Genomic DNA, 26591 nt, shown 5'->3' on the forward strand with positions numbered 1-26591 from the left:
CAACAGTCATGACAAATAGAATGAAAAATGCTTTATGCTTTTTTTCCCCTAATTGGGTACATCTTGGATGAGTTATTTGACATCTTTTCTTTTATTGCTGGTCTGAAATCTTTTATAGGTCAGGTGAATTATTAAAGCTTATCTGCAATTATAAACAGATGACACAACTCTTTCTGAAAGGTAACATTTTGATGCTATCAGTCTAGTTTGTTAGAAACAGGACTGCATCTCTCATATTGCAATGCCATGCTCCCAAAATAGACATCAATAAAAATGCCCTGTGTGAGGCTTGAACTCACGACCTTCAGATTATGAGACTGACGCGCTACCAACTGCGCTAACAAGGCAACTGTAGGCTTATTTTTGGATTAGAAAAGGTGAGGCATTTTGGATTAACAAATTTCCTATATCAGTAAAAATGTTTTCCTTGTATGAAACTTTGAAGGAGATTTATTTCAGCTTCCCATATGGTCTGGCGGTAAGGATTCCTGGTTTTCACCCAGGCGGCCCGGGTTCGACTCCCGGTATGGGAATGGAATCTTATTGTTGTTTCTAAACAGATTCAAAAGCAGAGGAACAAAAACTAATAGTTGTAGCCAGATGTTTCCTTGTGTCTGATGTGGTTCCAATTGCAGATGTGATCCACTGCTACTAATTGTGACAAGGTTTTGGGCAACTGCTGTGCCATTATCATTGGCCTTATCAAAGGTAAAATTTCCAGGTATTATGAAACTGTGAGAAATGGGCTCTCTGAGGACAAAAATCACAAAGAATAGAACAATGCATTATGCTCCCCTTTTCCATCATTGATTCCAGCTGCATGAAAAATAAAATAAAAAAATGTTACAAATGTGTCAAGTGATCTGAAAACACCTTTTCCATTAGTTATGGTCTAAAATCCTTTGGCGTTAAAACAAATTTACAGATGTTAAGTCCTGTTATAAAGAGAAAATTCCTTCAATCCGGATAGGTGTTCTGGCAACTTTACAAGAAACAGAGTTTTAACTCTCAAGTTCCAATACACTGTTCTGAGGACTACAGTCATGACAAATAGAATGAAAAATGCTTTATGCTTGTTTTCCTCTAAATGGGGTACATCTTGGATGAGTTATTTGACATCTTTTCTTTTATTGCTGGTCTGAAATCTTTTATAGGTCAGGTGAATTATAAAAACTTATCTGCAATTATAAACAGATGACACAAATCTTTCTGAAAGGTAACATTTTGATGCAATCAGTCTAGTTTGTTAGAAACAGGACTGCATCTCTCATATTGTAATGCCATGCTCCCAAAACAGACATCAATAAAAATGCCCTGTGTGAGGTTTGAACTCACAACCTTCAGATTATGAGACTGACGCGCTACCAACTGCGCTAACAAGGTAACTGTAGCCTTAGATTTGGATTAGAAAAGGTGAGGCATTTTGGTTTAACAAATTTCCTATATCAGTAAAAATGTTTTCCTTGTATGAAACTTTGAAGGAGATTAACTTCAGCTTCCCATATGGTCTAGCGGTAAGAATTCCTGGTTTTCACCTAGGCGGCTCGGGTTCGACTCCCGGTATGGGAGTGGAATCTTATTGTTGTTTCTAAACAGATTCAAAAGCAGAGGAACAAAAACTAATAGTTGTAGCCAGATGTTTCCTTGTGTCTGATGTGGTTCCAATTGCAGACGTGATCCACTGCTACTAATTGTGATGAGGTTTTGGGCAACTGCTGTGCCATTATCATTGGCCTTATCACAGGTAAAATTTCTAGGTATTATGAAACTGTGAGAAATGGGCTCTCTGAGGACAAAAATCACAAAGAATAGAACAATGCATTATGCTCCCCTTTTCCATCATTGATTCCAGCTGCATAAAAAATAAAATAAAAAAATGTTACAAATGTGTCAAGTGATCTGAAAACACCTTTTCCATTAGTTATGGTCTAAAATCCTTTGGCGTTAAAACAAATTTACAGATGTTAACTCCTGTTATAAAGAGAAAATTCCTTCAATCCGGATAGGTGTTCTGGCAACTTTACAAGAAACAGAGTTTTAACTCTCAAGTTACAATGCACTGTTCTGAGGACAACAGTCATGACAAATAGAATGAAAAATGCTTTATGCTTTTTTTCCCCTAATTGGGTACACCTTGGATGAGTTATTTGACATCTTTTCTTTTATTGCTGGTCTGAAATCTTTTATAGGTCAGGTGAATTATTAAAGCTTATCTGCAATTATAAACAGATGACACAAATCTTTCTGAAAGGTAACATTTTGATGCAATCAGTCTAGTTTGTTAGAAACAGGACTGCATCTCTCATATTGTAATGCCATGCTCCCAAAACAGACATCAATAAAAATGCCCTGTGTGAGGCTTGAACTCACGACCTTCAGATTATGAGACTGACGCGCTACCAACTGCGCTAACAAGGCAACTGTAGGCTTATTTTTGGATTAGAAAAGGTGAGGCATTTTGGATTAACAAATTTCCTATATCAGTAAAAATGATTTCCTTGTATGAAACTTTGAAGGAGATTTATTTCAGCTTCCCATATGTTCTAGCGGTAAGGATTCCTGGTTTTCACCCAAGCGGCCCGGGTTCGACTCCCGGTACGGGAATGGAATCTTATTGTTGTTTCTAAACAGATTCAAAAGCAGAGGAACAAAAACTAATAGTTGTAGCCAGATGTTTCCTTGTGTCTGATGTGGTTCCAATTGCAGACGTGATCCACTGCTACTAATTGTGAAAAGGTTTTGGGCAACTGCTGTGCCATTATCATTGGCCTTATCAACGGTAAAATTTCCAGGTATTATGAAACTGTGAGAAATGGGCTCTCTGAGGACAAAAATCACAAAGAATAGAACAATGCATTATGCTCCCCTTTTCCATCATTGATTCCAGCTGCATGAAAAATAAAATAAAAAAAAGTTACAAATGTATCATTTGATCTGAAAACACCTTTTCCATTAGTTATGGTCTAAAATCCTTTGGCGTTAAAACAAATTTACAGATGTTAAGTCCTGTTATAAAGAGAAAATTCCTTCAATCCGGATAGGTGTTCTGGCAACTTTACAAGAAACAGAGTTTTAACTCTCAAGTTCCAATACACTGTTCTGAGGACTACAGTCATGACAAATAGAATGAAAAATGCTTTATGCTTGTTTTCCCCTAAATGGGGTAGATCTTGGATGAGTTATTTGACATCTTTTCTTTTATTGCTGGTCTGAAATCTTTTATAGGTCAGGTGAATTATTAAAGCTTATCTGCAATTATAAACAGATGACACAACTCTTTCTGAAAGGTAACATTTTGATGCAATCAGTCTAGTTTGTTAGAAACAGGACTGCATCTCTCATAATGTAATGCCATGCTCCCAAAACAGACATCAATAAAAATGCCCTGTGTGAGGCTTGAACTCACGGCCTTCAGATTATGAGACTGACGCGCTACCAACTGCGCTAACAAGGCAACTGTAGCCTTAGATTTGGATTAGAAAAGGTGAGGCATTTTGGTTTAACAAATTTCCTATATCAGTAAAAATGTTTTCCTTGTATGAAACTTTGAAGGAGATTTACTTCAGCTTCCCATATGGTCTAGCGGTAAGAATTCCTGGTTTTCCCCCAGGCGGCTCGGGTTCGACTCCCGGTATGGGAATGGAATCTTATTGTTGTTTCTAAACAGATTCAAAAGCAGAGGAACAAAAACTAATAGTTGTAGCCAGATGTTTCCTTGTGTCTGATGTGGTTCCAATTGCAGACGTGATCCACTGCTACTAATTGTGATGAGGTTTTGGGCAACTGCTGTGCCATTATCATTGGCCTTATCACAGGTAAAATTTCTAGGTATTATGAAACTGTGAGAAATGGGCTCTCTGAGGACAAAAATCACAAAGAATAGAACAATGCATTATGCTCCCCTTTTCCATCATTGATTCCAGCTGCATAAAAAATAAAATAAAAAAATGTTACAAATGTGTCAAGTGATCTGAAAACACCTTTTCCATTAGTTATGGTCTAAAATCCTTTGGCGTTAAAACAAATTTACAGATGTTAAGTCCTGTTATAAAAAGAAAATTCCTTCAATCCGGATAGGTGTTCTGGCAACTTTACAAGAAACAGAGTTTTAACTCTCAAGTTACAATGCACTGTTCTGAGGACAACAGTCATGACAAATAGAATGAAAAATGCTTTATGCTTTTTTTCCCCTAATTGGGTACATCTTGGATGAGTTATTTGACATCTTTTCTTTTATTGCTGGTCTGAAATCTTTTATAGGTCAGGTGAATTATTAAAGCTTATCTGCAATTATAAACAGATGACACAACTCTTTCTGAAAGGTAACATTTTGATGCTATCAGTCTAGTTTGTTAGAAACAGGACTGCATCTCTCATATTGCAATGCCATGCTCCCAAAATAGACATCAATAAAAATGCCCTGTGTGAGGCTTGAACTCACGACCTTCAGATTATGAGACTGACGCGCTACCAACTGCGCTAACAAGGCAACTGTAGGCTTATTTTTGGATTAGAAAAGGTGAGGCATTTTGGATTAACAATTTTCCTATATCAGTAAAAATGATTTCCTTGTATGAAACTTTGAAGGAGATTTATTTCAGCTTCCCATATGTTCTAGCGGTAAGGATTCCTGGTTTTCACCCAAGCGGCCCGGGTTCGACTCCCGGTATGGGAATGGAATCTTATTGTTGTTTCTAAACAGATTCAAAAGCAGAGGAACAAAAACTAATAGTTGTAGCCAGATGTTTCCTTGTGTCTGATGTGGTTCCAATTGCAGACGTGATCCACTGCTACTAATTGTGACAAGGTTTTGGGCAACTGCTGTGCCATTATCATTGGCCTTATCAAAGGTAAAATTTCCAGGTATTATGAAACTGTGAGAAATGGGCTCTCTGAGGACAAAAATCACAAAGAATAGAACAATGCATTATGCTCCCCTTTTCCATCATTGATTCCAGCTGCATGAAAAATAAAATAAAAATTTTTTACAAATGTGTCAAGTGATCTGAAAACACCTTTTCCATTAGTTATGGTCTAAAATCCTTTGGCGTTAAAACAAATTTACAGATGTTAAGTCCTGTTATAAAGAGAAAATTCCTTCAATCCGGATAGGTGTTCTGGCAACTTTACAAGAAACAGAGTTTTAACTCTCAAGTTCCAATACACTGTTCTGAGGACTACAGTCATGACAAATAGAATGAAAAATGCTTTATGCTTGTTTTCCCCTAAATGGGGTACATCTTGGATGAGTTATTTGACATCTTTTCTTTTATTGCTGGTCTGAAATCTTTTATAGGTCAGGTGAATTATTAAAGCTTATCTGCAATTATAAACAGATGACACAAATCTTTCTGAAAGGTAACATTTTGATGCAATCAGTCTAGTTTGTTAGAAACAGGACTGCATCTCTCATATTGTAATGCCATGCTCCTAAAACAGACATCAATAAAAATGCCCTGTGTGAGGCTTGTACTCACGACCTTCAGATTATGAGACTGACACGCTACCAACTGCGCTAACAAGGCAACTGTAGCCTTAGATTTGGATTAGAAAATGTGAGGCATTTTGGTTTAACAAATTTCCTATATCAGTAAAAATGTTTTCCTTGTATGAAACTTTGAAGGAGATTTACTTCAGCTTCCCATATGGTCTAGCGGTAAGAATTCCTGGTTTTCAACCAGCCGGCTCGGGCTCGACTCCCGGTATGGGAATGGAATCTTATTGTTGTTAATAAAAAGATTCAAAAGCAGAGGAACAAAAACTAATAGTTGTAGCCAGATGTTTCCTTGTGTCTGATGTGGTTTCAATTGCAGACGTGATCCACTGCTACTAATTGTGAAAAGGTTTTGGGCAACTGCTGTGCCATTATCATTGGCCTTATCAACGGTAAAATTTCTAGGTATTATGAAACTGTGAGAAATGGGCTCTCTGAGGACAAAAATCACAAAGAATAGAACAATGCATTATGCTCCCCTTTTCCATCATTGATTCCAGCTGCATGAAAAATAAAATAAAAAAAGTTACAAATGTGTCAAGTGATCTGAAAACACCTTTTCCATTAGTTGTGGTCTAAAATCCTTTGGCGTTAAAACAAATTTACAGATGTTAAGTCCTGTTATAAAAAGAAAATTCCTTCAATCCGGATAGGTGTTCTGGCAACTTTACAAGAAACAGAGTTTTAACTCTTAAGTTCCAATACACTGTTCTGAGGACTACAGTCATGACAAATAGAAGGAAAAATGCTTTATGCTTGTTTTCCCCTAAATGGGGTAGATCTTGGATGAGTTATTTGACATCTTTTCTTTTATTGCTGGTCTGAAATCTTTTATAGGTCAGGTGAATTATTAAAGCTTATCTGCAATTATAAACAGATGACACAACTCTTTCTGAAAGGTAACATTTTGATGCTATCAGTCTAGTTTGTTAGAAACAGGACTGCATCTCTCATATTGCAATGCCATGCTCCCAAAATAGACATCAATAAAAATGCCCTGTGTGAGGCTTGAACTCACGACCTTCAGATTATGAGACTGACGCGCTACCAACTGCGCTAACAAGGCAACTGTAGGCTTATTTTTGGATTAGAAAAGGTGAGGCATTTTGGATTAACAAATTTCCTATATCAGTAAAAATGTTTTCCTTGTATGAAACTTTGAAGGAGATTTATTTCAGCTTCCCATATGGTCTAGCGGTAAGGATTCCTGGTTTTCACCCAGGCGGCCCGGGTTCGACTCCCGGTATGGGAATGGAATCTTATTGTTGTTTCTAAACAGATTCAAAAGCAGAGGAACAAAAACTAATAGTTGTAGCCAGATGTTTCCTTGTGTCTGATGTGGTTCCAATTGCAGACGTGATCCACTGCTACTAATTGTGACAAGGTTTTGGGCAACTGCTGTGCCATTATCATTGGCCTTATCACAGGTAAAATTTCTAGGTATTATGAAACTGTGAGAAATGGGCTCTCTGAGGACAAAAATCACAAAGAATAGAACAATGCATTATGCTCCCCTTTTCCATCATTGATTCCAGCTGCATAAAAAATAAAATAAAAAAAATGTTACAAATGTGTCAAGTGATCTGAAAACACCTTTTCCATTAGTTATGGTCTAAAATCCTTTGGCGTTAAAACAAATTTACAGATGTTAACTCCTGTTATAAAGAGAAAATTCCTTCAATCCGGATAGGTGTTCTGGCAACTTTACAAGAAACAGAGTTTTAACTCTCAAGTTACAATGCACTGTTCTGAGGACAACAGTCATGACAAATAGAATGAAAAATGCTTTATGCTTTTTTTCCCCTAATTGGGTACATCTTGGATGAGTTATTTGACATCTTTTCTTTTATTGCTGGTCTGAAATCTTTTATAGGTCAGGTGAATTATTAAAGCTTATCTGCAATTATAAACAGATGACACAAATCTTTCTGAAAGGTAACATTTTGATGCAATCAGTCTAGTTTGTTAGGAACAGGACTGCATCTCTCATATTGTAATGCCATGCTCCCAAAACAGACATCAATAAAAATGCCCTGTGTGAGGCTTGAACTCACGACCTTCAGATTATGAGACTGACGCACTACCAACTGTGCTAACAAGGCAATTGTAGCCTTAGATTTGGATTAGAAAAGGTGAGGCATTTTGGTTTAACAAATTTCCTATATCAGTAAAAATGTTTTCCTTGTATGAAACTTTGAAGGAGATTTACTTCAGCTTCCCATATGGTCTAGCGGTAAGAATTCCTGGTTTTCACCCAGGCGGCTCGGGTTCGACTCCCGGTATGGGAATGAAATCTTATTGTTGTTTCTAAACAGATTCAAAAGCAGAGGAACAAAAACTAATAGTTGTAGCCAGATGTTTCCTTGTGTCTGATGTGGTTCCAATTGCAGACGTGATCCACTGCTACTAATTGTGAAAAGGTTTTGGGCAACTGCTGTGCCATTATCATTGGCCTTATCAACGGTAAAATTTCCAGGTATTATGAAACTGTGAGAAATGGGCTCTCTGAGGACAAAAATCACAAAGAATAGAACAATGCATTATGCTCCCCTTTTCCATCATTGATTCCAGCTGCATGAAAAATAAAATAAAAAAAAGTTACAAATGTGTCAAGTGATCTGAAAACACCTTTTCCATTAGTTATGGTCTAAAATCCTTTGGCGTTAAAACAAATTTACAGATGTTAAGTCCTGTTATAAAAAGAAAATTCCTTCAATCCGGATAGGTGTTCTGGCAACTTTACAAGAAACAGAATTTTAACTCTTAAGTTCCAATACACTGTTCTGAGGACTACAGTCATGACAAATAGAATGAAAAATGCTTTATGCTTGTTTTCCCCTAAATGGGGTAGATCTTGGATGAGTTATTTGACATCTTTTCTTTTATTGCTGGTCTGAAATCTTTTATAGGTCAGGTGAATTATTAAAGCTTATCTGCAATTATAAACAGATGACACAACTCTTTCTGAAAGGTAACATTTTGATGCTATCAGTCTAGTTTGTTAGAAACAGGACTGCATCTCTCATATTGCAATGCCATGCTCCCAAAATAGACATCAATAAAAATGCCCTGTGTGAGGCTTGAACTCACGACCTTCAGATTATGAGACTGACGCGCTACCAACTGCGCTAACAAGGCAACTGTAGGCTTATTTTTGGATTAGAAAAGGTGAGGCATTTTGGATTAACAAATTTCCTATATCAGTAAAAATGTTTTCCTTGTATGAAACTTTGAAGGAGATTTATTTCAGCTTCCCATATGGTCTAGCGGTAAGGATTCCTGGTTTTCACCCAGGCGGCCCGGGTTCGACTCCCGGTATGGGAATGGAATCTTATTGTTGTTTCTAAACAGATTCAAAAGCAGAGGAACAAAAACTAATAGTTGTAGCCAGATGTTTCCTTGTGTCTGATGTGGTTCCAATTGCAGACGTGATCCACTGCTACTAATTGTGACAAGGTTTTGGGCAACTGCTGTGCCATTATCATTGGCCTTATCACAGGTAAAATTTCTAGGTATTATGAAACTGTGAGAAATGGGCTCTCTGAGGACAAAAATCACAAAGAATAGAACAATGCATTATGCTCCCCTTTTCCATCATTGATTCCAGCTGCATAAAAAATAAAATAAAAAAAATGTTACAAATGTGTCAAGTGATCTGAAAACACCTTTTCCATTAGTTATGGTCTAAAATCCTTTGGCGTTAAAACAAATTTACAGATGTTAACTCCTGTTATAAAGAGAAAATTCCTTCAATCCGGATAGGTGTTCTGGCAACTTTACAAGAAACAGAGTTTTAACTCTCAAGTTACAATGCACTGTTCTGAGGACAACAGTCATGACAAATAGAATGAAAAATGCTTTATGCTTTTTTTCCCCTAATTGGGTACATCTTGGATGAGTTATTTGACATCTTTTCTTTTATTGCTGGTCTGAAATCTTTTATAGGTCAGGTGAATTATTAAAGCTTATCTGCAATTATAAACAGATGACACAAATCTTTCTGAAAGGTAACATTTTGATGCAATCAGTCTAGTTTGTTAGGAACAGGACTGCATCTCTCATATTGTAATGCCATGCTCCCAAAACAGACATCAATAAAAATGCCCTGTGTGAGGCTTGAACTCACGACCTTCAGATTATGAGACTGACGCACTACCAACTGTGCTAACAAGGCAATTGTAGCCTTAGATTTGGATTAGAAAAGGTGAGGCATTTTGGTTTAACAAATTTCCTATATCAGTAAAAATGTTTTCCTTGTATGAAACTTTGAAGGAGATTTACTTCAGCTTCCCATATGGTCTAGCGGTAAGAATTCCTGGTTTTCACCCAGGCGGCTCGGGTTCGACTCCCGGTATGGGAATGAAATCTTATTGTTGTTTCTAAACAGATTCAAAAGCAGAGGAACAAAAACTAATAGTTGTAGCCAGATGTTTCCTTGTGTCTGATGTGGTTCCAATTGCAGACGTGATCCACTGCTACTAATTGTGAAAAGGTTTTGGGCAACTGCTGTGCCATTATCATTGGCCTTATCAACGGTAAAATTTCCAGGTATTATGAAACTGTGAGAAATGGGCTCTCTGAGGACAAAAATCACAAAGAATAGAACAATGCATTATGCTCCCCTTTTCCATCATTGATTCCAGCTGCATGAAAAATAAAATAAAAAAAAGTTACAAATGTGTCAAGTGATCTGAAAACACCTTTTCCATTAGTTATGGTCTAAAATCCTTTGGCGTTAAAACAAATTTACAGATGTTAAGTCCTGTTATAAAAAGAAAATTCCTTCAATCCGGATAGGTGTTCTGGCAACTTTACAAGAAACAGAATTTTAACTCTTAAGTTCCAATACACTGTTCTGAGGACTACAGTCATGACAAATAGAATGAAAAATGCTTTATGCTTGTTTTCCCCTAAATGGGGTAGATCTTGGATGAGTTATTTGACATCTTTTCTTTTATTGCTGGTCTGAAATCTTTTATAGGTCAGGTGAATTATTAAAGCTTATCTGCAATTATAAACAGATGACACAACTCTTTCTGAAAAGTAACATTTTGATGCAATCAGTCTAGTTTGTTAGAAACAGGACTGCATCTCTCATATTGTAATGCCATGCTCCCAAAACAGAGATCAATAAAAATGCCCTGTGTGAGGCTTGAAGTCACAACCTTCAGATTATGAGACTGACGCGCTACCAACTGCGCTAACAAGGCAACTGTAGGCTTATTTTTGGATTAGAAAAGGTGAGGCATTTTGGATTAACAAATTTCCTATATCAGTAAAAATGTTTTCCTTGTATGAAACTTTGAAGTAGATTTATTTCAGCTTCCCATATGGTCTAGCGGTAAGGATTCCTGGTTTTCACCCAGGCGGCCCGGGTTCGACTCCCGGTATGGGAATGGAATCTTATTGTTGTTTCTAAACAGATTCAAAAGCAGAGGAACAAAAACTAATAGTTGTAGCCAGATGTTTCCTTGTGTCTGATGTGGTTCCAATTGCAGACGTGATCCACTGCTACTAATTGTGACAAGGTTTTGGGCAATTGCTGTGCCATTATCATTGGCCTTATCAAAGGTAAAATTTCCAGGTATTATGAAACTGTGAGAAATGGGCTCTCTGAGGACAAAAATCACAAAGAATAGAACAATGCATTATGCTCCCCTTTTCCATCATTGATTCCAGCTGCATGAAAAATAAAATAAAAAAATGTTACAAATGTGTCAAGTGATCTGAAAACACCTTTTCCATTAGTTATGGTCTAAAATCCTTTGGCGTTAAAACAAATTTACAGATGTTAAGTCCTGTTATAAAGAGAAAATTCCTTCAATCCGAATAGGTGTTCTGGCAACTTTACAAGAAACAGAGTTTTAACTCTCAAGTTCCAATACACTCTTCTGAGGACTACAGTCATGACAAATAGAATGAAAAATGCTTTATGCTTGTTTTCCCCTAAATGGGGTACATCTTGGATGAGTTATTTGACATCTTTTCTTTTATTGCTGGTCTGAAATCTTTTATAGGTCAGGTGAATTATTAAAGTTTATCTGCAATTATAAACAGATGACACAAATCTTTCTGAAAGGTAACATTTTGATGCAATCAGTCTAGTTTGTTAGAAACAGGACTGCATCTCTCATATTGTAATGCCATGCTCCCAAAACAGACATCAATAAAAATGCCCTGTGTGAGGCTTGAACTCACGACCTTCAGATTATGAGACTGACGCGCTACCAACTGCGCTAACAAGGCAACTGTAGCCTTAGATTTGGATTAGAAAAGGTGAGGCATTTTGGTTTAACAAATTTCCTATATCAGTAAAAATGTTTTCCTTGTATGAAACTTTGAAGGAGATTTACTTCAGCTTCCCATATGGTCTAGCGGTAAGAATTCCTGGTTTTCATCCAGGCGGCTCGGGTTCGACTCCCGGTATGGGAATGGAATCTTATTGTTGTTTCTAAACAGATTCAAAAGCAGAGGAACAAAAACTAATAGTTGTAGCCAGATGTTTCCTTGTGTCTGATGTGGTTCCAATTGCAGACGTGATCCACTGCTACTAATTGTGATGAGGTTTTGGGCAACTGCTGTGCCATTATCATTGGCCTTATCACAGGTAAAATTTCTAGGTATTATGAAACTGTGAGAAATGGGCTCTCTGAGGACAAAAATCACAAAGAATAGAACAATGCATTATGCTCCCCTTTTCCATCATTGATTCCAGCTGCATAAAAAATAAAATAAAAAAATGTTACAAATGTGTCAAGTGATCTGAAAACACCTTTTCCATTAGTTATGGTCTAAAATCCTTTGGCGTTAAAACAAATTTACAGATGTTAAGTCCTGTTATAAAGAGAAAATTCCTTCAATCCGGATAGGTGTTCTGGCAACTTTACAAGAAACAGAGTTTTAACTCTCAAGTTACAATGCACTGTTCTGAGGACAACAGTCATGACAAATAGAATGAAAAATGCTTTATGCTTTTTTTCCCCTAATTGGGTACATCTTGGATGAGTTATTTGACATCTTTTCTTTTATTGCTGGTCTGAAATCTTTTATAGGTCAGGTGAATTATTAAAGCTTATCTGCAATTATAAACAGATGACACAACTCTTTCTGAAAGGTAACATTTTGATGCTATCAGTCTAGTTTGTTAGAAACAGGACTGCATCTCTCATATTGCAATGCCATGCTCCCAAAATAGACATCAATAAAAACACCCTGTGTGAGGCTTGAACTCACGACCTTCAGATTATGAGACTGACGCGCTACCAACTGCGCTAACAAGGCAACTGTAGGCTTATTTTTGGATTAGAAAAGGTGGGGCATTTTGGATTAACAAATTTCCTATATCAGTAAAAATGATTTCCTTGTATGAAACTTTGAAGGAGATTTATTTCAGCTTCCCATATGTTCTAGCGGTAAGGATTCCTGGTTTTCACCCAAGCGGCCCGGGTTCGACTCCCGGTATGGGAATGGAATCTTATTGTTGTTTCTAAACAGATTCAAAAGCAGAGGAACAAAAACTAATAGTTGTAGCCAGATGTTTCCTTGTGTCTGATGTGGTTCCAATTGCAGACGTGATCCACTGCTACTAATTGTGAAAAGGTTTTGGGCAACTGCTGTGCCATTATCATTGGCCTTATCAACGGTAAAATTTCCAGGTATTATGAAACTGTGAGAAATGGGCTCTCTGAGGACAAAAATCACAAAGAATAGAACAATGCATTATGCTCCCCTTTTCCATCATTGATTCCAGCTGCATGAAAAATAAAATAAAAAAAAGTTACAAATGTGTCAAGTGATCTGAAAACACCTTTTCCATTAGTTATGGTCTAAAATCCTTTGGCGTTAAAACAAATTTACAGATGTTAACTCCTGTTATAAAGAGAAAATTCCTTCAATCCGGATAGGTGTTCTGGCAACTTTACAAGAAACAGAGTTTTAACTCTCAAGTTACAATGCACTGTTCTGAGGACAACAGTCATGACAAATAGAATGAAAAATGCTTTATGCTTTTTTTCCCCTAATTGGGTACATCTTGGATGAGTTATTTGACATCTTTTCTTTTATTGCTGGTCTGAAATCTTTTATAGGTCAGGTGAATTATTAAAGCTTATCTGCAATTATAAACAGATGACACAAATCTTTCTGAAAGGTAACATTTTGATGCAATCAGTCTAGTTTGTTAGAAACAGGACTGCATCTCTCATATTGTAATGCCATGCTCCCAAAACAGACATCAATAAAAATGCCCTGTGTGAGGCTTGAACTCACGACCTTCAGATTATGAGACTGACGCACTACCAACTGTGCTAACAAGGCAACTGTAGCCTTAGATTTGGATTAGAAAAGGTGAGGCATTTTGGTTTAACAAATTTCCTATATCAGTAAAAATGTTTTCCTTGTATGAAACTTTGAAGGAGATTTACTTCAGCTTCCCATATGGTCTAGCGGTAAGAATTCCTGGATTTCACCCAGGCGGCTCGGGTTCGACTCCCGGTATGGGAATGAAATCTTATTGTTGTTTCTAAACAGATTCAAAAGCAGAGGAACAAAAACTAATAGTTGTAGCCAGATGTTTCCTTGTGTCTGATGTGGTTCCAATTGCAGACGTGATCCACTGCTACTAATTGTGAAAAGGTTTTGGGCAACTGCTGTGCCATTATCATTGGCCTTATCAACGGTAAAATTTCCAGGTATTATGAAACTGTGAGAAATGGGCTCTCTGAGGACAAAAATCACAAAGAATAGAACAATGCATTATGCTCCCCTTTTCCATCATTGATTCCAGCTGCATGAAAAATAAAATAAAAAAAAGTTACAAATGTGTCAAGTGATCTGAAAACACCTTTTCCATTAGTTATGGTCTAAAATCCTTTGGCGTTAAAACAAATTTACAGATGTTAAGTCCTGTTATAAAAAGAAAATTCCTTCAATCCGGATAGGTGTTCTGGCAACTTTACAAGAAACAGAGTTTTAACTCTTAAGTTCCAATACACTGTTCTGAGGACTACAGTCATGACAAATAGAATGAAAAATGCTTTATGCTTGTTTTCCCCTAAATGGGGTAGATCTTGGATGAGTTATTTGACATCTTTTCTTTTATTGCTGGTCTGAAATCTTTTATAGGTCAGGTGAATTATTAAAGCTTATCTGCAATTATAAACAGATGACACAACTCTTTCTGAAAAGTAACATTTTGATGCAATCAGTCTAGTTTGTTAGAAACAGGACTGCATCTCTCATATTGTAATGCCATGCTCCCAAAACAGACATCAATAAAAATGCCCTGTGTGAGGCTTGAACTCACAACCTTCAGATTATGAGACTGACGCGCTACCAACTGCGCTAACAAGGCAACTGTAGGCTTATTTTTGGATTAGAAAAGGTGAGGCATTTTGGATTAACAAATTTCCTATATCAGTAAAAATGTTTTCCTTGTATGAAACTTTGAAGTAGATTTATTTCAGCTTCCCATATGGTCTAGCGGTAAGGATTCCTGGTTTTCACCCAGGCGGCCCGGGTTCGACTCCCGGTATGGGAATGGAATCTTATTGTTGTTTCTAAACAGATTCAAAAGCAGAGGAACAAAAACTAATAGTTGTAGCCAGATGTTTCCTTGTGTCTGATGTGGTTCCAATTGCAGACGTGATCCACTGCTACTAATTGTGACAAGGTTTTGGGCAATTGCTGTGCCATTATCATTGGCCTTATCAAAGGTAAAATTTCCAGGTATTATGAAACTGTGAGAAATGGGCTCTCTGAGGACAAAAATCACAAAGAATAGAACAATGCATTATGCTCCCCTTTTCCATCATTGATTCCAGCTGCATGAAAAATAAAATAAAAAAATGTTACAAATGTGTCAAGTGATCTGAAAACACCTTTTCCATTAGTTATGGTCTAAAATCCTTTGGCGTTAAAACAAATTTACAGATGTTAAGTCCTGTTATAAAGAGAAAATTCCTTCAATCCGAATAGGTGTTCTGGCAACTTTACAAGAAACAGAGTTTTAACTCTCAAGTTCCAATACACTCTTCTGAGGACTACAGTCATGACAAATAGAATGAAAAATGCTTTATGCTTGTTTTCCCCTAAATGGGGTACATCTTGGATGAGTTATTTGACATCTTTTCTTTTATTGCTGGTCTGAAATCTTTTATAGGTCAGGTGAATTATTAAAGTTTATCTGCAATTATAAACAGATGACACAAATCTTTCTGAAAGGTAACATTTTGATGCAATCAGTCTAGTTTGTTAGAAACAGGACTGCATCTCTCATATTGTAATGCCATGCTCCCAAAACAGACATCAATAAAAATGCCCTGTGTGAGGCTTGAACTCACGACCTTCAGATTATGAGACTGACGCGCTACCAACTGCGCTAACAAGGCAACTGTAGCCTTAGATTTGGATTAGAAAAGGTGAGGCATTTTGGTTTAACAAATTTCCTATATAAGTAAAAATGTTTTCCTTGTATGAAACTTTGAAGGATATTTACTTCAGCTTCCCATATGGTCTAGCGGTAAGAATTCCTGGTTTTCATCCAGGCGGCTCGGGTTCGACTCCCGGTATGGGAATGGAATCTTATTGTTGTTTCTAAACAGATTCAAAAGCAGAGGAACAAAAACTAATAGTTGTAGCCAGATGTTTCCTTGTGTCTGATGTGGTTCCAATTGCAGACGTGATCCACTGCTACTAATTGTGATGAGGTTTTGGGCAACTGCTGTGCCATTATCATTGGCCTTATCACAGGTAAAATTTCTAGGTATTATGAAACTGTGAGAAATGGGCTCTCTGAGGACAAAAATCACAAAGAATAGAACAATGCATTATGCTCCCCTTTTCCATCATTGATTCCAGCTGCATAAAAAATAAAATAAAAAAATGTTACAAATGTGTCAAGTGATCTGAAAACACCTTTTCCATTAGTTATGGTCTAAAATCCTTTGGCGTTAAAACAAATTTACAGATGTTAACTCCTGTTATAAAGAGAAAATTCCTTCAATCCGGATAGGTGTTCTGGCAACTTTACAAGAAACAGAGTTTTAACTCTCAAGTTACAATGCACTGTTCTGAGGACAACAGTCATGACAAATAGAATGAAAAATGCTTTATGCTTTTTTTCCCCTAATTGGGTACATCTTGGATGAGTTATTTGACATCTTTTCTTTTATTGCTGGTCTGAAATCTTTTATAGGTCAGGTGAATTATTAAAGCTTATCTGCAATTATAAACAGATGACACAACTCTTTCTGAAAGGTAACATTTTGATGCTATCAGTCTAGTTTGTTAGAAACAGGACTGCATCTCTCATATTGCAATGCCATGCTCCCAAAATAGACATCAATAAAAACACCCTGTGTGAGGCTTGAACTCACGACCTTCAGATTATGAGACTGACGCGCTACCAACTGCGCTAACAAGGCAACTGTAGGCTTATTTTTGTATTAGAAAAGGTGAGGCATTTTGGATTAACAAATTTCCTATATCAGTAAAAATGTTTTCCTTGTATGAAACTTTGAAGGAGATTTATTTCAGCTTCCCATATGGTCTAGCGGTAAGGATTCCTGGTTTTCACCCAGGCGGCCCGGGTTCGACTCCCGGTATGGGAATGGAATCTTATTGTTGTTTCTGAACAGATTCAAAAGCAGAGGAACAAAAACTAATAGTTGTAGCCAGATGTTTCCTTGTGTCTGATGTGGTTCCAATTGCAGACGTGATCCACTGCTACTAATTGTGACAAGGTTTTGGGCAACTGCTGTGCCATTATCATTGGCCTTATCAAAGGTAAAATTTCCAGGTATTATGAAACTGTGAGAAATGGGCTCTCTGAGGACAAAAATCACAAAGAATAGAACAATGCATTATGCTCCCCTTTTCCATCATTGATTCCAGCTGCATGAAAAATAAAATAAAAAAATGTTACAAATGTGTCAAGTGATCTGAAAACACCTTTTCCATTAGTTATGGTCTAAAATCCTTTGGCGTTAAAACAAATTTACAGATGTTAACTCCTGTTATAAAGAGAAAATTCTTTCAATCCAGATAGGTGTTCTGGCAACTTTACAAGAAACGGAGTTTTAACTCTCAAGTTACAATGCACTGTTCTGAGGACAACAGTCATGACAAATAGAATGAAAAATGCTTTATGCTTTTTTTCCCCTAAATGGGTACATCTTGGATGAGTTATTTGACATCTTTTCTTTTATTGCTGGTCTGAAATCTTTTATAGGTCAGGTGAATTATTAAAGCTTATCTGCAATTATAAACAGATGACACAACTCTTTCTGAAAAGTAACATTTTGATGCTATCAGTCTAGTTTGTTAGAAACAGGACTGCATCTCTCATATTGCAATGCCATGCTCCCAAAATAGACATCAATAAAAATGCCCTGTGTGAGGCTTGAACTCACGACCTTCAGATTATGAGACTGACGCTCTACCAACTGCGCTAACTAGGCAACTGTAGGCTTATTTTTGGATTAGAAAAGGTGAGGCATTTTGGATTAACAAATTTCCTATATCAGTAAAAATGTTTTCCTTGTATGAAACTTTGAAGGAGATTTACTTCAGCTTCCCATATGGTCTAGCGGTAAGAATTCCTGGTTTTCACCCAGGCGGCTCGGGTTCGACTCTCGGTATGGGAATGGAATCTTATTGTTGTTTCTAAACAGATTCAAAAGCAGAGGAACAAAAACTAATAGTTGTAGCCAGATGTTTTCTTGTGTCTGATGTGGTTCCAATTGCAGACGTGATCCACTGCTACTAATTGTGATGAGGTTTTGGGCAACTGCTGTGCCATTATCATTGGCCTTATCACAGGTAAAATTTCTAGGTATTATGAAACTGTGAGAAATGGGCTCTCTGAGGACAAAAATCACAAAGAATAGAACAATGCATTATGCTCCCCTTTTCCATCATTGATTCCAGCTGCATAAAAAATTAAATAAAAAAATGTTACAAATGTGTCAAGTGATCTGAAAACACCTTTTCCATTAGTTATGGTCTAAAATCCTTTGGCGTTAAAACAAATTTACAGATGTTAACTCCTGTTATAAAGAGAAAATTCCTTCAATCCGGATAGGTGTTCTGGCAACTTTACAAGAAACAGAGTTTTAACTCTCAAGTTACAATGCACTGTTCTGAGGACAACAGTCATGACAAATAGAATGAAAAATGCTTTATGCTTTTTTTCCCCTAATTGGGTACATCTTGGATGAGTTATTTGACATCTTTTCTTTTATTGCTGGTCTGAAATCTTTTATAGGTCAGGTGAATTATTAAAGCTTATCTGCAATTATAAACAGATGACACAACTCTTTCTGAAAGGTAACATTTTGATGCTATCAGTCTAGTTTGTTAGAAACAGGACTGCATCTCTCATATTGCAATGCCATGCTCCCAAAATAGACATCAATAAAAACACCCTGTGTGAGGCTTGAACTCACGACCTTCAGATTATGAGACTGACGCGCTACCAACTGCGCTAACAAGGCATCTGTAGGCTTATTTTTGGATTAGAAAAGGTGAGGCATTTTGGATTAACAAATTTCCTATATCAGTAAAAATGATTTCCTTGTATGAAACTTTGAAGGAGATTTATTTCAGCTTCCCATATGTTCTAGCGGTAAGTATTCCTGGTTTTCACCCAAGCGGCCCGGGTTCGACTCCCGGTATGGGAATGGAATCTTATTGTTGTTTCTAAACAGATTCAAAAGCAGAGCAACAAAAACTAATAGTTGTAGCCACATGTTTCCTTGTGTCTGATGTGGTTCCAATTGCAGACGTGATCCACTGCTACTAATTGTGAAAAGGTTTTGGGCAACTGCTGTGCCATTATCATTGGCCTTATCAACGGTAAAATTTCCAGGTATTATGAAACTGTGAGAAATGGGCTCTCTGAGGACAAAAATCACAAAGAATAGAACAATGCATTATGCTCCCCTTTTCCATCATTGATTCCAGCTGCATGAAAAATAAAATAAAAAAAAGTTACAAATGTGTCAAGTGATCTGAAAACACCTTTTCCATTAGTTATGGTCTAAAATCCTTTGGCGTTAAAACAAATTTACAGATGTTAAGTCCTGTTATAAAGAGAAAATTCCTTCAATCCGGATAGGTGTTCTGGCAACTTTACAAGAAACAGAGTTTTAACTCTTAAGTTCCAATACACTGTTCTGAGGACTAGAGTCATGACAAATAGAATGAAAAATGCTTTATGATTGTTTTCCCCTAAATGGGGTAGATCTTGGATGAGTTATTTGACATCTTTTCTTTTATTGCTGGTCTGAAATCTTTTATAGGTCAGGTGAATTATTAAAGCTTATCTGCAATTATAAACAGATGACACAACTCTTTCTGAAAGGTAACATTTTGATGCAATCAGTCTAGTTTGTTAGAAACAGGACTGCATCTCTCATATTGTAATGCCATGCTCCCAAAACAGACATCAATAAAAATGCCCTGTGTGAGGCTTGAACTCACGACCTTCAGATTATGAGACTGACGCACTACCAACTGCGCTAACAAGGCAACTGTAGGCTTATTTTTGGATTAGAAAAGGTGAGGCATTTTGGATTAACAAATTTCCTATATCAGTAAAAATGTTTTCCTTGTATGAAACTTTGAAGGAGATTTATTTCAGCTTCCCATATGGTCTAGCGGTAAGGATTCCTGGTTTTCACCCAGGCGGCCCGGGTTCGACTCCCGGTATGGGAATGGAATCTTATTGTTGTTTCTAAACAGATTCAAAAGCAGAGGAACAAAAACTAATAGTTGTAGCCAGATGTTTCCTTGTGTCTGATGTGGTTCCAATTGCAGACGTGATCCACTGCTACTAATTGTGACAAGGTTTTGGGCAACTGCTGTGCCATTATCATTGGCCTTATCAAAGGTAAAATTTCCAGGTATTATGAAACTGTGAGAAATGGGCTCTCTGAGGACAAAAATCACAAAGAATAGAACAATGCATTATGCTCCCCTTTTCCATCATTGATTCCAGCTGCATGAAAAATAAAATAAAAAAATGTTACAAATGTGTCAAGTGATCTGAAAACACCTTTTCCATTAGTTATGGTCTAAAATCCTTTGGCGTTAAAACAAATTTACAGATGTTTTCTCCTGTTATAAAGAGAAAATTCCTTCAATCCGGATAGGTGTTCTGTCAACTTTACAAGAAACGGAGTTTTAACTCTCAAGTTACAATGCACTGTTCTGAGGACAACAGTCATGACAAATAGAATGAAAAATGCTTTATGCTTTTTTTCCCCTAAATGGGTACATCTTGGATGAGTTATTTGACATCTTTTCTTTTATTGCTGGTCTGAAATCTTTTATAGGTCAGGTGAATTATTAAAGCTTATCTGCAATTATAAACAGATGACACAACTCTTTCTGAAAAGTAACATTTTGATGCTATCAGTCTAGTTTGTTAGAAACAGGACTGCATCTCTCATATTGCAATGCCATGCTCCCAAAATAGACATCAATAAAAATGCCCTGTGTGAGGCTTGAACTCACGACCTTCAGATTATGAGACTGACGCGCTACCAACTGCGCTAACTAGGCAACTGTAGGCTTATTTTTGGATTAGAAAAGGTGAGGCATTTTGGATTAACAAATTTCCTATATCAGTAAAAATGTTTTCCTTGTATGAAACTTTGAAGGAGATTTATTTCAGCTTCCCATATGGTCTAGCGGTAAGGATTCCTGGTTTTCACCCAGGCGGCTTGTGTTCGACTCCCGGTATGGGAATGGAATCTTATTGTTGTTTCTAAACAGATTCAAAAGCAGAGGAACAAAAACTAATAGTTGTAGCCAGATGTTTCCTTGTGTCTGATGTGGTTCCAATTGCAGACGTGATCCACTGCTACTAATTGTGACAAGGTTTTGGGCAACTGCTGTGCCATTATCATTGGCCTTATCAAAGGTAAAATTTCCAGGTATCATGAAACTGTGAGAAATGGGCTCTCTGAGGACAAAAATCACAAAGAATAGAACAATGCATTATGCTCCCCTTTTCCATCATTGATTCCAGCTGCATGAAAAATAAAATAAAAAAATGTTACAAATGTGTCAAGTGATCTGAAAACACCTTTTCCATTAGTTATGGTCTAAAATCCTTTGGCGTTAAAACAAATTTACAGATGTTAAGTCCTGTTATAAAGAGAAAATTCCTTCAATCCGGATAGGTGTCTGGCAACTTTACAAGAAACAGAGTTTTAACTCTCAAGTTCCAATACACTGTTCTGAGGACTACAGTCATGACAAAGAGAATGAAAAATGCTTTATGCTTGTTTTCCCCTAAATGGGGTACATCTTGGATGAGTTATTTGACATCTTTTCTTTTATTGCTGGTCTGAAATCTTTTATAGGTCAGGTGAATTATTAAAGTTTATCTGCAATTATAAACAGATGACACAACTCTTTCTGAAAGGTTACATTTTGATGCAATCAGTCTAGTTTGTTAGAAACAGGACTGCATCTCTCATATTGTAATGCCATGCTCCCAAAACAGACATCAATAAAAATGCCCTGTGTGAGGCTTGAACTCACGACCTTCAGATTATGAGACTGACGCGCTACCAACTGCGCTAACAAGGAAACTGTAGGCTTATTTTTGGATTAGAAAAGGTGAGGCATTTTGGATTAACAAATTTCCTATATCAGTAAAAATGTTTTCCTTGTATGAAACTTTGAAGGAGATTTATTTCAGCTTCCCATATGGTCTAGCGGTAAGGATTCCTGGTTTTCTCCCAGGCGGCCCGGGTTCGACTCCCGGTATGGGAATGGAATCTTATTGTTGTTTCTAAACAGATTCAAAAGCAGAGGAACAAAAACTAATAGTTGTAGCCAGATGTTTCCTTGTGTCTGATGTGGTTCCAATTGCAGACGTGATCCACTGCTACTAATTGTGAAAAGGTTTTGGGCAACTGCTGTGCCATTATCATTGGCCTTATCAACGGTAAAATTTCCAGGTATTATGAAACTGTGAGAAATGGGCTCTCTGAGGACAAAAATCACAAAGAATAGAACAATGCATTATGCTCCCCTTTTCCATCATTGATTCCAGCTGCATGAAAAATAAAATAAAAAAAAGTTACAAATGTGTCAAGTGATCTGAAAACACCTTTTCCATTAGTTATGGTCTAAAATCCTTTGGCGTTAAAACAAATTTACAGATGTTAAATCCTGTTATAAAAAGAAAATTCCTTCAATCCGGATAGGTGTTCTGGCAACTTTACAAGAAACAGAGTTTTAACTCTTAAGTTCCAATACACTGTTCTGAGGACTACAGTCATGACAAATAGAATGAAAAATGCTTTATGCTTGTTTTCCCCTAAATGGGGTAGATCTTGGATGAGTTATTTGACATCTTTTCTTTTATTGCTGGTCTGAAATCTTTTATAGGTCAGGTGAATTATTAAAGCTTATCTGCAATTATAAACAGATGACACAACTCTTTCTGAAAGGTAACATTTTGATGCAATCAGTCTAGTTTGTTAGAAACAGGACTGCATCTCTCATATTGTAATGCCATGCTCCCAAAACAGACATCAATAAAAATGCCCTGTGTGAGGCTTGAACTCACGACCTTCAGATTATGAGACTGACGCGCTACCAACTGCGCTAACAAGGAAACTGTAGGCTTATTTTTGGATTAGAAAAGGTGAGGCATTTTGGATTAACAAATTTCCTATATCAGTAAAAATGTTTTCCTTGTATGAAACTTTGAAGGAGATTTATTTCAGCTTCCCATATGGTCTAGCGGTAAGGATTCCTGGTTTTCTCCCAGGCGGCCCGGGTTCGACTCCCGGTATGGGAATGGAATCTTATTGTTGTTTCTAAACAGATTCAAAAGCAGAGGAACAAAAACTAATAGTTGTAGCCAGATGTTTCCATGTGTCTGATGTGGTTCCAATTGCAGACGTGATCCACTGCTACTAATTGTGAAAAGGTTTTGGGCAACTGCTGTGCCATTATCATTGGCCTTATCAACGGTAAAATTTCCAGGTATTATGAAACTGTGAGAAATGGGCTCTCTGAGGACAAAAATCACAAAGAATAGAACAATGCATTATGCTCCCCTTTTCCATCATTGATTCCAGCTGCATGAAAAATAAAATAAAAAAAAGTTACAAATGTGTCAAGTGATCTGAAAACACCTTTTCCATTAGTTATGGTCTAAAATCCTTTGGCGTTAAAACAAATTTACAGATGTTAAATCCTGTTATAAAAAGAAAATTCCTTCAATCCGGATAGGTGTTCTGGCAACTTTACAAGAAACAGAGTTTTAACTCTTAAGTTCCAATACACTGTTCTGAGGACTACAGTCATGACAAATAGAATGAAAAATGCTTTATGCTTGTTTTCCCCTAAATGGGGTAGATCTTGGATGAGTTATTTGACATCTTTTCTTTTATTGCTGGTCTGAAATCTTTTATAGGTCAGGTGAATTATTAAAGCTTATCTGCAATTATAAACAGATGACACAACTCTTTCTGAAAGGTAACATTTTGATGCAATCAGTCTAGTTTGTTAGAAACAGGACTGCATCTCTCATATTGTAATGCCATGCTCCCAAAACAGACATCAATAAAAATGCCCTGTGTGAGGCTTGAACTCACGACCTTCAGATTATGAGACTGACGCGCTACCAACTGCGCTAACAAGGCAACTGTAGGCTTATTTTTGGATTAGAAAAGGTGAGGCATTTTGGATTAACAAATTTCCTATATCAGTAAAAATGTTTTCCTAGTATGAAACTTTGAAGGAGATTTATTTCAGCTTCCCATATGGTCTAGCGGTAAGGATTCCTGGTTTTCACCCAGGCGGCCCGGGTTCGACTCCCGGTATGGGAATGGAATCTTATTGTTGTTTCTAAACAGATTCAAAAGCAGAGGAACAAAAACTAATAGTTGTAGCCAGATGTTTCCTTGTGTCTGATGTGGTTCCAATTGCAGACGTGATCCACTGCTACTAATTGTGACAAGGTTTTGGGCAATTGCTGTGCCATTATCATTGGCCTTATCAAAGGTAAAATTTCCAGGTATTATGAAACTGTGAGAAATGGGCTCTCTGAGGACAAAAATCACAAAGAATAGAACAATGCATTATGCTCCCCTTTTCCATCATTGATTCCAGCTGCATGAAAAATAAAATAAAAAAATGTTACAAATGTGTCAAGTGATCTGAAAACACCTTTTCCATTAGTTATGGTCTAAAATCCTTTGGCGTTAAAACAAATTTACAGATGTTAACTCCTGTTATAAAGAGAAAATTCCTTCAATCCAGATAGGTGTTCTGGCAACTTTACAAGAAACGGAGTTTTAACTCTCAAGTTACAATGCACTGTTCTGAGGACAACAGTCATGACAAATAGAATGAAAAATGCTTTATGCTTTTTTTCCCCTAAATGGGTACATCTTGGATGAGTTATTTGACATCTTTTCTTTTATTGCTGGTCTGAAATCTTTTATAGGTCAGGTGAATTATTAAAGCTTATCTGCAATTATAAACAGATGACACAACTCTTTCTGAAAAGTAACATTTTGATGCTATCAGTCTAGTTTGTTAGAAACAGGACTGCATCTCTCATATTGCAATGCCATGCTCCCAAAATAGACATCAATAAAAATGCCCTGTGTGAGGCTTGAACTCACGACCTTCAGATTATGAGACTGACGCGCTACCAACTGCGCTAACAAGGCAACTGTAGGCTTATTTTTGGATTAGAAAAGGTGAGGCATTTTGGATTAACAAATTTCCTATATCAGTAAAAATGTTTTCCTTGTATGAAACTTTGAAGGAGATTTATTTCAGCTTCCCATATGGTCTAGCGGTAAGGATTCCTGGTTTTCACCCAGGCGGCTTGTGTTCGACTCCCGGTATGGGAATGGAATCTTATTGTTGTTTCTAAACAGATTCAAAAGCAGAGGAACAAAAACTAATAGTTGTAGCCAGATGTTTCCTTGTGTCTGATGTGAATCCAATTGCAGACGTGATCCACTGCTACTAATTGTGAAAAGGTTTTGGGCAACTGCTGTGCCATTATCATTGGCCTTATCAACGGTAAAATTTCCAGGTATTATGAAACTGTGAGAAATGGGCTCTCTGAGGATAAAAAATCACAAAGAATAGAACAATGCATTATGCTCCCCTTTTCCATCATTGATTCCAGCTGCATGAAAAATAAAATAAAAAAAAGTTACAAATGTGTCAAGTGATCTGAAAACACCTTTTCCATTAGTTATGGTCTAAAATCCTTTGGCGTTAAAACAAATTTACAGATGTTAAGTCCTGTTATAAAAGGAAAATTCCTTCAATCCGGATAGGTGTTCTGGCAACTTTACAAGAAACAGAGTTTTAACTCTTAAGTTCCAATACACTGTTCTGAGGACTACAGTCATGACAAATAGAATGAAAAATGCTTTATGCTTGTTTTCCCCTAAATGGGGTACATCTTGGATGAGTTATTTGACATCTTTTCTTTTATTGCTGGTCTGAAATCTTTTATAGGTCAGGTGAATTATTAAAGCTTATCTGCAATTATAAACAGATGACACAACTCTTTCTGAAAGGTAACATTTTGATGCAATCAGTCTAGTTTGTTAGAAACAGGACTGCATCTCTCATATTGTAATGCCATGCTCCCAAAACAGACATCAATAAAAATGCCCTGTGTGAGGCTTGAACTCACGACCTTCAGATTATGAGACTGACGCGCTACCAACTGCGCTAACAAGGCAACTGTAGCCTTAGATTTGGATTAGAAAAGGTGAGGCATTTTGGTTTAACAAATTTCCGATATCAGTAAAAATGTTTTCCTTGTATGAAACTTTGAAGGAGATTTATTTCAGCTTCCCATATGGTCTAGCGGTAAGGATTCCTGGTTTTCACCCAGGTGGCCCGGGTTCGACTCCCGGTATGGGAATGGAATTTTATTGTTGTTTCTAAACAGATTCAAAAGCAGAGGAACAAAAACTAATAGTTGTAGCCAGATGTTTCCTTGTGTCTGATGTGGTTCCAATTGCAGACGTGATCCACTGCTACTAATTGTGATGAGGTTTTGGGCAACTGCTGTGCCATTATTATTGGCCTT

The 26591-nt window shown here is 37.0% G+C and overlaps 41 non-coding genes across 41 annotated transcripts; 15 read left to right on the forward strand and 26 right to left on the reverse strand.

Annotated features, from left to right (window-relative positions):
- Window positions 1–274: 274 nt before the first annotated feature.
- TRNAM-CAU (transfer RNA methionine (anticodon CAU)) lies at window positions 275–347 on the reverse strand. Its single transcript has one exon. It is a non-coding gene; the product is annotated as a tRNA-Met (tRNA).
- Window positions 348–461: 114 nt separating this feature from the next.
- Window positions 462–533, forward strand: TRNAE-UUC (transfer RNA glutamic acid (anticodon UUC)). The gene has a single exon. It is a non-coding gene; the product is annotated as a tRNA-Glu (tRNA).
- Window positions 534–1310: 777 nt separating this feature from the next.
- Window positions 1311–1383, reverse strand: TRNAM-CAU (transfer RNA methionine (anticodon CAU)). The gene has a single exon. It is a non-coding gene; the product is annotated as a tRNA-Met (tRNA).
- Window positions 1384–2345: 962 nt separating this feature from the next.
- Window positions 2346–2418, reverse strand: TRNAM-CAU (transfer RNA methionine (anticodon CAU)). The gene has a single exon. It is a non-coding gene; the product is annotated as a tRNA-Met (tRNA).
- Window positions 2419–3381: 963 nt separating this feature from the next.
- TRNAM-CAU (transfer RNA methionine (anticodon CAU)) lies at window positions 3382–3454 on the reverse strand. Its single transcript has one exon. It is a non-coding gene; the product is annotated as a tRNA-Met (tRNA).
- A 962-nt stretch (window positions 3455–4416) lies between these two features.
- TRNAM-CAU (transfer RNA methionine (anticodon CAU)) lies at window positions 4417–4489 on the reverse strand. The gene has a single exon. It is a non-coding gene; the product is annotated as a tRNA-Met (tRNA).
- A 963-nt stretch (window positions 4490–5452) lies between these two features.
- On the reverse strand, window positions 5453–5525 carry TRNAM-CAU (transfer RNA methionine (anticodon CAU)). The gene has a single exon. It is a non-coding gene; the product is annotated as a tRNA-Met (tRNA).
- A 962-nt stretch (window positions 5526–6487) lies between these two features.
- Window positions 6488–6560, reverse strand: TRNAM-CAU (transfer RNA methionine (anticodon CAU)). The gene has a single exon. It is a non-coding gene; the product is annotated as a tRNA-Met (tRNA).
- Window positions 6561–6674: 114 nt separating this feature from the next.
- TRNAE-UUC (transfer RNA glutamic acid (anticodon UUC)) lies at window positions 6675–6746 on the forward strand. Its single transcript has one exon. It is a non-coding gene; the product is annotated as a tRNA-Glu (tRNA).
- A 777-nt stretch (window positions 6747–7523) lies between these two features.
- TRNAM-CAU (transfer RNA methionine (anticodon CAU)) lies at window positions 7524–7596 on the reverse strand. Its single transcript has one exon. It is a non-coding gene; the product is annotated as a tRNA-Met (tRNA).
- A 114-nt stretch (window positions 7597–7710) lies between these two features.
- TRNAE-UUC (transfer RNA glutamic acid (anticodon UUC)) lies at window positions 7711–7782 on the forward strand. The gene has a single exon. It is a non-coding gene; the product is annotated as a tRNA-Glu (tRNA).
- Window positions 7783–8559: 777 nt separating this feature from the next.
- TRNAM-CAU (transfer RNA methionine (anticodon CAU)) lies at window positions 8560–8632 on the reverse strand. Its single transcript has one exon. It is a non-coding gene; the product is annotated as a tRNA-Met (tRNA).
- Window positions 8633–8746: 114 nt separating this feature from the next.
- Window positions 8747–8818, forward strand: TRNAE-UUC (transfer RNA glutamic acid (anticodon UUC)). Its single transcript has one exon. It is a non-coding gene; the product is annotated as a tRNA-Glu (tRNA).
- A 777-nt stretch (window positions 8819–9595) lies between these two features.
- TRNAM-CAU (transfer RNA methionine (anticodon CAU)) lies at window positions 9596–9668 on the reverse strand. Its single transcript has one exon. It is a non-coding gene; the product is annotated as a tRNA-Met (tRNA).
- A 114-nt stretch (window positions 9669–9782) lies between these two features.
- Window positions 9783–9854, forward strand: TRNAE-UUC (transfer RNA glutamic acid (anticodon UUC)). The gene has a single exon. It is a non-coding gene; the product is annotated as a tRNA-Glu (tRNA).
- Window positions 9855–10631: 777 nt separating this feature from the next.
- Window positions 10632–10704, reverse strand: TRNAM-CAU (transfer RNA methionine (anticodon CAU)). The gene has a single exon. It is a non-coding gene; the product is annotated as a tRNA-Met (tRNA).
- A 114-nt stretch (window positions 10705–10818) lies between these two features.
- TRNAE-UUC (transfer RNA glutamic acid (anticodon UUC)) lies at window positions 10819–10890 on the forward strand. The gene has a single exon. It is a non-coding gene; the product is annotated as a tRNA-Glu (tRNA).
- A 777-nt stretch (window positions 10891–11667) lies between these two features.
- TRNAM-CAU (transfer RNA methionine (anticodon CAU)) lies at window positions 11668–11740 on the reverse strand. Its single transcript has one exon. It is a non-coding gene; the product is annotated as a tRNA-Met (tRNA).
- Window positions 11741–11854: 114 nt separating this feature from the next.
- On the forward strand, window positions 11855–11926 carry TRNAE-UUC (transfer RNA glutamic acid (anticodon UUC)). The gene has a single exon. It is a non-coding gene; the product is annotated as a tRNA-Glu (tRNA).
- A 776-nt stretch (window positions 11927–12702) lies between these two features.
- Window positions 12703–12775, reverse strand: TRNAM-CAU (transfer RNA methionine (anticodon CAU)). Its single transcript has one exon. It is a non-coding gene; the product is annotated as a tRNA-Met (tRNA).
- Window positions 12776–13737: 962 nt separating this feature from the next.
- Window positions 13738–13810, reverse strand: TRNAM-CAU (transfer RNA methionine (anticodon CAU)). The gene has a single exon. It is a non-coding gene; the product is annotated as a tRNA-Met (tRNA).
- A 963-nt stretch (window positions 13811–14773) lies between these two features.
- On the reverse strand, window positions 14774–14846 carry TRNAM-CAU (transfer RNA methionine (anticodon CAU)). The gene has a single exon. It is a non-coding gene; the product is annotated as a tRNA-Met (tRNA).
- Window positions 14847–14960: 114 nt separating this feature from the next.
- On the forward strand, window positions 14961–15032 carry TRNAE-UUC (transfer RNA glutamic acid (anticodon UUC)). Its single transcript has one exon. It is a non-coding gene; the product is annotated as a tRNA-Glu (tRNA).
- Window positions 15033–15809: 777 nt separating this feature from the next.
- On the reverse strand, window positions 15810–15882 carry TRNAM-CAU (transfer RNA methionine (anticodon CAU)). Its single transcript has one exon. It is a non-coding gene; the product is annotated as a tRNA-Met (tRNA).
- Window positions 15883–15996: 114 nt separating this feature from the next.
- TRNAE-UUC (transfer RNA glutamic acid (anticodon UUC)) lies at window positions 15997–16068 on the forward strand. The gene has a single exon. It is a non-coding gene; the product is annotated as a tRNA-Glu (tRNA).
- Window positions 16069–16844: 776 nt separating this feature from the next.
- TRNAM-CAU (transfer RNA methionine (anticodon CAU)) lies at window positions 16845–16917 on the reverse strand. Its single transcript has one exon. It is a non-coding gene; the product is annotated as a tRNA-Met (tRNA).
- A 114-nt stretch (window positions 16918–17031) lies between these two features.
- TRNAE-UUC (transfer RNA glutamic acid (anticodon UUC)) lies at window positions 17032–17103 on the forward strand. Its single transcript has one exon. It is a non-coding gene; the product is annotated as a tRNA-Glu (tRNA).
- A 776-nt stretch (window positions 17104–17879) lies between these two features.
- Window positions 17880–17952, reverse strand: TRNAM-CAU (transfer RNA methionine (anticodon CAU)). The gene has a single exon. It is a non-coding gene; the product is annotated as a tRNA-Met (tRNA).
- Window positions 17953–18914: 962 nt separating this feature from the next.
- TRNAM-CAU (transfer RNA methionine (anticodon CAU)) lies at window positions 18915–18987 on the reverse strand. The gene has a single exon. It is a non-coding gene; the product is annotated as a tRNA-Met (tRNA).
- Window positions 18988–19950: 963 nt separating this feature from the next.
- Window positions 19951–20023, reverse strand: TRNAM-CAU (transfer RNA methionine (anticodon CAU)). Its single transcript has one exon. It is a non-coding gene; the product is annotated as a tRNA-Met (tRNA).
- A 114-nt stretch (window positions 20024–20137) lies between these two features.
- On the forward strand, window positions 20138–20209 carry TRNAE-UUC (transfer RNA glutamic acid (anticodon UUC)). The gene has a single exon. It is a non-coding gene; the product is annotated as a tRNA-Glu (tRNA).
- A 776-nt stretch (window positions 20210–20985) lies between these two features.
- On the reverse strand, window positions 20986–21058 carry TRNAM-CAU (transfer RNA methionine (anticodon CAU)). Its single transcript has one exon. It is a non-coding gene; the product is annotated as a tRNA-Met (tRNA).
- A 962-nt stretch (window positions 21059–22020) lies between these two features.
- Window positions 22021–22093, reverse strand: TRNAM-CAU (transfer RNA methionine (anticodon CAU)). Its single transcript has one exon. It is a non-coding gene; the product is annotated as a tRNA-Met (tRNA).
- Window positions 22094–22207: 114 nt separating this feature from the next.
- TRNAE-UUC (transfer RNA glutamic acid (anticodon UUC)) lies at window positions 22208–22279 on the forward strand. The gene has a single exon. It is a non-coding gene; the product is annotated as a tRNA-Glu (tRNA).
- Window positions 22280–23056: 777 nt separating this feature from the next.
- Window positions 23057–23129, reverse strand: TRNAM-CAU (transfer RNA methionine (anticodon CAU)). The gene has a single exon. It is a non-coding gene; the product is annotated as a tRNA-Met (tRNA).
- Window positions 23130–23243: 114 nt separating this feature from the next.
- On the forward strand, window positions 23244–23315 carry TRNAE-UUC (transfer RNA glutamic acid (anticodon UUC)). The gene has a single exon. It is a non-coding gene; the product is annotated as a tRNA-Glu (tRNA).
- A 777-nt stretch (window positions 23316–24092) lies between these two features.
- Window positions 24093–24165, reverse strand: TRNAM-CAU (transfer RNA methionine (anticodon CAU)). Its single transcript has one exon. It is a non-coding gene; the product is annotated as a tRNA-Met (tRNA).
- A 114-nt stretch (window positions 24166–24279) lies between these two features.
- Window positions 24280–24351, forward strand: TRNAE-UUC (transfer RNA glutamic acid (anticodon UUC)). Its single transcript has one exon. It is a non-coding gene; the product is annotated as a tRNA-Glu (tRNA).
- Window positions 24352–25127: 776 nt separating this feature from the next.
- On the reverse strand, window positions 25128–25200 carry TRNAM-CAU (transfer RNA methionine (anticodon CAU)). The gene has a single exon. It is a non-coding gene; the product is annotated as a tRNA-Met (tRNA).
- A 964-nt stretch (window positions 25201–26164) lies between these two features.
- TRNAM-CAU (transfer RNA methionine (anticodon CAU)) lies at window positions 26165–26237 on the reverse strand. Its single transcript has one exon. It is a non-coding gene; the product is annotated as a tRNA-Met (tRNA).
- Window positions 26238–26351: 114 nt separating this feature from the next.
- TRNAE-UUC (transfer RNA glutamic acid (anticodon UUC)) lies at window positions 26352–26423 on the forward strand. Its single transcript has one exon. It is a non-coding gene; the product is annotated as a tRNA-Glu (tRNA).
- The last annotated feature ends 168 nt before the right edge of the window (window positions 26424–26591 follow it).

Source organism: Pseudophryne corroboree, chromosome 6, assembly GCF_028390025.1.
Source record: "Pseudophryne corroboree isolate aPseCor3 chromosome 6, aPseCor3.hap2, whole genome shotgun sequence".
Classification (NCBI taxonomy): Eukaryota; Metazoa; Chordata; class Amphibia; order Anura; family Myobatrachidae; genus Pseudophryne; species Pseudophryne corroboree.